Source organism: Arvicanthis niloticus, chromosome 8 (assembly GCF_011762505.2).
Source record: "Arvicanthis niloticus isolate mArvNil1 chromosome 8, mArvNil1.pat.X, whole genome shotgun sequence".
Classification (NCBI taxonomy): Eukaryota; Metazoa; Chordata; class Mammalia; order Rodentia; family Muridae; genus Arvicanthis; species Arvicanthis niloticus.
The window spans coordinates 38,439,267-38,445,189 of NC_047665.1; the positions used below are offsets into that span (position 1 = coordinate 38,439,267).

A 5,923-nucleotide genomic window follows, 5' to 3' on the forward strand; every position below is an offset into this window, starting at 1 on the left:
GAAAAGGTAGGCCTGCTTTGGCCAGTTGTATAGTAAGGCCACAGGATGATGAAAGAACCAGAGTGAGCAATAACCACAGGTAACACAGAGGCTGCAAGGGGCAGAACTCAGGGAAGGCCTCAAGTTTATTCCCTTTCCTGGGTTCTCTGTCTACCTTGCTCAATCCAACCTCAGTTTATGGGCTCCTGTTACATCTTCTGGCAACCCTTCCACCTTCTTCTCCAGACCATCTCCTTGTGGCTTCCTTTGTACACCCTCTTCAAATACACAAATTCTATCAGACTACCTACCTATGCATGGGTTGGTAAATAAGAACATAATTTATTACTGAATTGTACTATCAGAGTGTCATAGGTGAATGTTAACTATGTATGATCCCCTTAAAAAGCAGCTGACATTGAAGTCCAACAGCAATCCAGCTAAGAACAAGGAACTGGCATGACCTTTACCCACTGCGGCACTTCCTCTTGGCTCAGTTGACCAGAACTGTTGCAACGCTGACAGCTGCCTCATGACCTGCGGATTCTGATCAAGAATAACACACACACACACACACACACACACACACACACACACACACACACAGAGAGAGAGTAAAAAAATGCATCTAGCCAGGCAGTGGTGTTGCACCCATTTAATCCCAGCACTTGGGAGGCAGAGACAGGAGGATTTCTGAGTTTGAGGCCAGCCTGGTCTACAGAGTGAGTTCCAGGACAGCCAGGGCTACACTTGAAAAACAAAACAAAACAAAATGCATCCAAAATATAGTTATATAGAGAAATAAAACCACAGTGTTCAGAAACATGTAGTCAGGTAACAGATAAAACAATTATACAAACTACCATGGTTTACAGTACTCAGGAGGCTGAGGCAGGAGGATCACCATGGCTTCAAGGCCATCCTAGACTACATAGTAAGTTTCAGGCAAGCCTGGGGTACCCTTGCCTCAAAATAAACAAATAAAATGAAAAAAATAAAATAAAAGTGATGAGCAGCCACCTTGGCTTCACCTACCAGCCTTGGGAGGTGGAGGCAGGAGGATAATTTCAATGTTATCATCAGCTGTATAATGTGGTTGGTGCCAGCCTGGGCAATAAGATCCAGTCCTTTCTGTCCCCCAACCCCGCCACTCCCAGCCTGCAAAAGTACAATTATACTTGTTTGCTTTTAAAACAACAAATAAAGTGGAAGTTACAACCTTTAGGTGACTTTTGAGAGAAGAAGAGGAATTAACCACGCAGACAAGAGGGGGCAGAATGTTCTGGAAGAGAGAAGATAAGCGCTATTATCTGGAGGAGGTGCTTTGAGTAACCACACCAATTTTGCCTGCTTGCGGGAAGAGAAAAGAGAAAGGCTTTTACCTTTCTTCAAACATTTTACCAAGGAAACATCTTTGTCATCTACAAAATACACATTGGAAGAGGGGGAAAAAAAGACACAAAATGATGTCATAGGATTCTGTGTTGAGTCTCATTCACAGTCAACCTGGAGAGATGTGTCACATGCGGCTGTGGGTGAACATGCCTGGGACTACTGCAGTGTTTGTCTCTCCCTCCCTTCCATCTGGTTTTCTCCTGTTCTTGTTTTGAGACACAGTGTCCCTGTGTAGCCAGGCTGGTCTGTGTCTTGTTTTGTAGGCCAGGAAAACACCCCCTCAAACTCAGAGCAATGCTCCTGCATCAGCCCCCTGTCTGTTTCAAATAGTCATCTTAATTACATTTCTTCCTACAGAGCCTAAAGGTTCTGGCTTCAGTATGGTTCCAAGTCCCAAGTGATGAAACTACATAGACGAAAACCCGTCTTAATTATTTAGTAAATCAGTAATATAATTAAAGATTTATTTTTCTTATTTTTAATTGTGTGTATATGTGTGTGCCCTAGTGTGGGTTTGTGCAAACAAGTGCAGATGCTCCAGCAGTCCAAAGAGGTGTCAGGTTCCTGGGAGCTGGAGTTATAGGTGGTCATGAACCACTTGACATAGGTTCTCTACAAGAGCAGCCCGTGTTCTTAACTGCTGAAACATCTCTCTAGCCCAACTGTTAATACTTTTGTTCTTCAGTCTGATAAGCTAGGATGAAACATTTAAATTTATTGTATAAATCATTTTAAAATACAAAATACCCACAACTGATGAGGCAAGAATTCAGAACTAAGGTTCTGAAACTGATACTTTAATAATATACATTTCCTGTAGGTATGAACAAGATGTGTGTGGCATTCTGGTTGGCATTCGGACATACAGGAATTGTTACATTCTAAGTCCTCATGGCCAGTCCTTAACATGCAGAAAAAGTCATAAAATTAGATTCGTGCTTGGGAACAGGACATATCCTGGCAGCCAATCGGGCCAACTAGAGTAGCTAGCTTTGGTCTTAATTATAATATTTTTTAAAAATTAAATAAAATTGAGAAAAAAAGTTGTCAAAAGCTGGGCAGTGGTGGTGCACGCCTTTAATCCCAGCACTTGGGAGGCAGAGGCAGGCAGAATTTTGAGTTTGAGGCCAGCCTGGTCTACAGAGTGAGTTCCAGGGCTACACAGAGAAACCCTGTCTCAAACAGAAAAAACAAACAAACAAACAAACAAACAAAAAAAGTTGTCAAAAATATAAAGCACTTACTTTAAAATTAATTTTTAATTTATGTGAATGCATGTAAGTCTGTCATGTTGTCCCAGCCCATTTGGATCAGTCAAGAGGGTCTAGCAAGAGAGAGAGTGGAGATGGAGACAAGACAGAGTCTGTTAAAGTCCCTTTTATTGAAAGGAAATCCTGGATATTTATAGGCACAAGCAGGGGAACACAGCTGAAGACACTTTACCACGTGCATCTTGCAGCTTGGGGCACTAAACAGCAAAACAAGATATGTGAGAAAAACAAGATGTTTATCAGAGTGTGCTCAGCTGTTGTAGGCTGTTGAAAACAAGTCTCTTGTCAAGGTATATGGCCTGAGATGGTTGCAAAGATGATAGCCGCTTTCTGCTAGGAGTCAGCTCCCAACATCATGTGTGTGTAGATACCTGGGAGGCCCCTGGAATTTTAATTACAGACAGTTGTGAGCTACCATGTGGGTGCTGGAGCTGAACCTGGGCCCTATACAAGAGCAGTCAGTGCTCTTAACTGCTGAGCTATCTCCTCAGACTCCAAATATAATACAATTATTAACTTTGATTTCTAAAAAGTCCACACAGAAAGAAGACCAGATGTCAAAATAGACAGCAACTGGCATGGAGGGCTCCAGTCTAGATTGTACCAAGTGGTTAGGTAATCCATGAGAAATAACCAGCCTTTCTATAATGCAAAGGCTTTATACTACTGCTACTACTGATAATGATTAATAGTAGTAATAATAATAATAATGATAATAAATTAAACTAAATTTCACTAATTTTCATATAAGCATGTAAGATAATACATCTTGTTGCTGACAGGCCTGAAGGACACTCTGGTGGATGCTATGGTCCTTTTAATATTACAGGAAAGGTCACTGATAACATATATTTTTATGCCCTTTGATTCAATAGCACTATTTATGGAATTGGGTCAAACAGCCTATTGGGTAATTATCAAACAAAGGGCTACACATAAAATTCATATCATTTTCTATTTTCACCTTCTTTCCTCCTCTCCTTCTCCTCCTCTTCCTCTAATTTATTCTTCTTATTTCTTCTTCTTTGTCTTTTCTTCCTTCTTTTTTCCAGACAGGCTCTCACTGCATAGCTCTAGTTGTCCGGGAACTTGATATGTAGATCAGGCTGGCCTCAAACGCGCAGAGATCTCCCTACCTCCGTCTCCCGAATGCTAGGAATAGAAGCATGAACTAACATGCCCGTTTTACTGGGTGTTTTTTTAAAAAGTTTATCCTACCTTTAAAAAAAAAAAAAAAAAAAAAAAAAAAAAAAAAAAAAAAAAGCAAAACAAACCAAAACAGGCCCATTTATTTATTGTTAACATACATGGTAGATCCACCAAGTCTCCTTGAGATCTGAGGGACAAAACAACCTTCCTTCGAGCCGGATTCGAACCAGCGACCTAAGGATTTCTAAAGTAATCTCTCTACAGTCCTCCGCTCTACCAACTGAGCTATCGAAGGATAACGTAGAGAGCTTCTAACAGTATCAAGTACCTCAGACTAGCTTCAAATTGTTCCTAAGTTTGAGAATTTTAAACGTTTGATCTTCCTGATTCCACCTGGGCTTACCAGTATGAGCCACCATGCCTGATTTTAGGCAGTGCTGAGATCAAACTCAGGGTTTCATGAATGCTGAATGAACACACTATCAAATGCCAAGGGCATTCTTTAGAATAGAAAAAGAACTAAAAAAAAATCCCACAATCTTGGCAATATATATTTAGCTTATTAGCTATGTTATGAATTGTATGGGAAAACTTACTGATTATTTCTATGATGTACATAAATATAAAGTAAACACCAGAACAATATATGTCAGATAGCACTAATCAGTTTGTGGTGATTTCATTTGTAAAACCGTTTTTCTTTTCTTCATTTTTTATTTAATAAATGGAAATTCAAAATTAAATAAGGAATTGCTGATCTCGTGACTGACTTTGGTAGGGTGAAACTCAAGATCCATATTAACTGTGCAGTTATACCATCTTGAAGGTGGGCATCCAGTGGAATTCTGCCACCCACACCCACTCTTGAAGGTGTCTTGTGGAAAAGATCAACGATGGAGAGCAGGATTCATTGTGGACTCACTCTTTAGTTATTCACAGAGGTAATGACAAAGTCATTTACTTTCTGGGCTCCCATTCTTTTGCCTGTTTTGTTTCAAATACTGTTTGTGTCAAATACTCTTCCAACTCCGCATGATTCAAACAAGGTATTAGTAACATTTGTCTTTTTCTTAAAATAACAAACAAACAAACAGCCCGCTCGCTTTTGTTTTGTTCTCCATATGTAGCTCTTGCAAGCCTGGATCTTGCTATGTAGCCCAGGCTGGCCTTAAACTTACAATGACCCTCCTGACTCCTGGATATACATGGGTTAAAAGAACTGAAGCCACAGAGGTAAATTCACTGGCTGATGGCCTCACGCCTCATTTCTGTTATTCAAGCCTTCTTTCTTTTTGTCCCCATTCCTTATATTCAGTATATTGTTCTCTTAGCGGAGGACGATGAACCGGATGAACCCGAACTACCGGACCACCAATCTGTAGTCCACATGTTTGAAAAGCTGCCCCTTCCCCCACCCCAAGTAAATACACTTGGCCATCTGGGGGCAGGCTTCTCTAACAGCACACAGCCTTCTTCCTTCTGAAGCTTTCTATCTTTGGCCCTGGGGTGACAAACAGCCTTTTTCACTTGGTCACTGTGGCTCAGGCTCCCTTTTTCTCTGGGACTGTCATAGTCGGTAGGTGCTTCACTCTCAGCTCAGCAAGCCACAGAATAACACAGCTCTCTTTGTCTCTTCTCTGTACTAGGCTTTCTGTTCCTCAAGCTCTTCAGCTCTGCCTCCCCCCCCCCCCCCCACTTTGGCAAGATTGTATGTACCTCAATATGTAACTTCCAGAGATCACCTGCCTAAGCTGAGTGCTTCTGGGCTTACAGGTGTGAAACTCTCTGTCTCTCTCTCTGTCTCTCTCTCTGTCTCTCTCTCTCTCTCTCTCTCTCTCTCTCTCTCTCTCTCCTCCATTTCATTTAATGGGCTCCATTTCTACCTCTGTGGCTTTATCTTCATGATCACTTCTAAACACGAATAACAAAGTATCCTACTGGATACGATTTTATTTTATTGTTTTATTGTTGTTGTAAATGCGGAGGTTCCAAGATCTCTTCATTATATACAGTTGTGCCCCTCAGTTCCCTTCTGGAGGCAGTTGAGGGCTGGAGAACGGAGTTTGCTATTTTGTGCCTCCAATACCAGAAGGGTATAGATGGGCATTGTTATAACGTGGACTGAAAAT

General features: G+C 41.2%; 1 non-coding gene across 1 annotated transcript; it reads right to left on the bottom strand.

Moving 5' to 3' along the window:
* Positions 1–4,000: 4,000 nt before the first annotated feature.
* Trnay-gua (transfer RNA tyrosine (anticodon GUA)) lies at positions 4,001–4,089 on the bottom strand. The gene is given in 2 exon segments: positions 4,001–4,036; positions 4,053–4,089. It is a non-coding gene; the product is annotated as a tRNA-Tyr (tRNA).
* Positions 4,090–5,923: the final 1,834 nt, after the last annotated feature.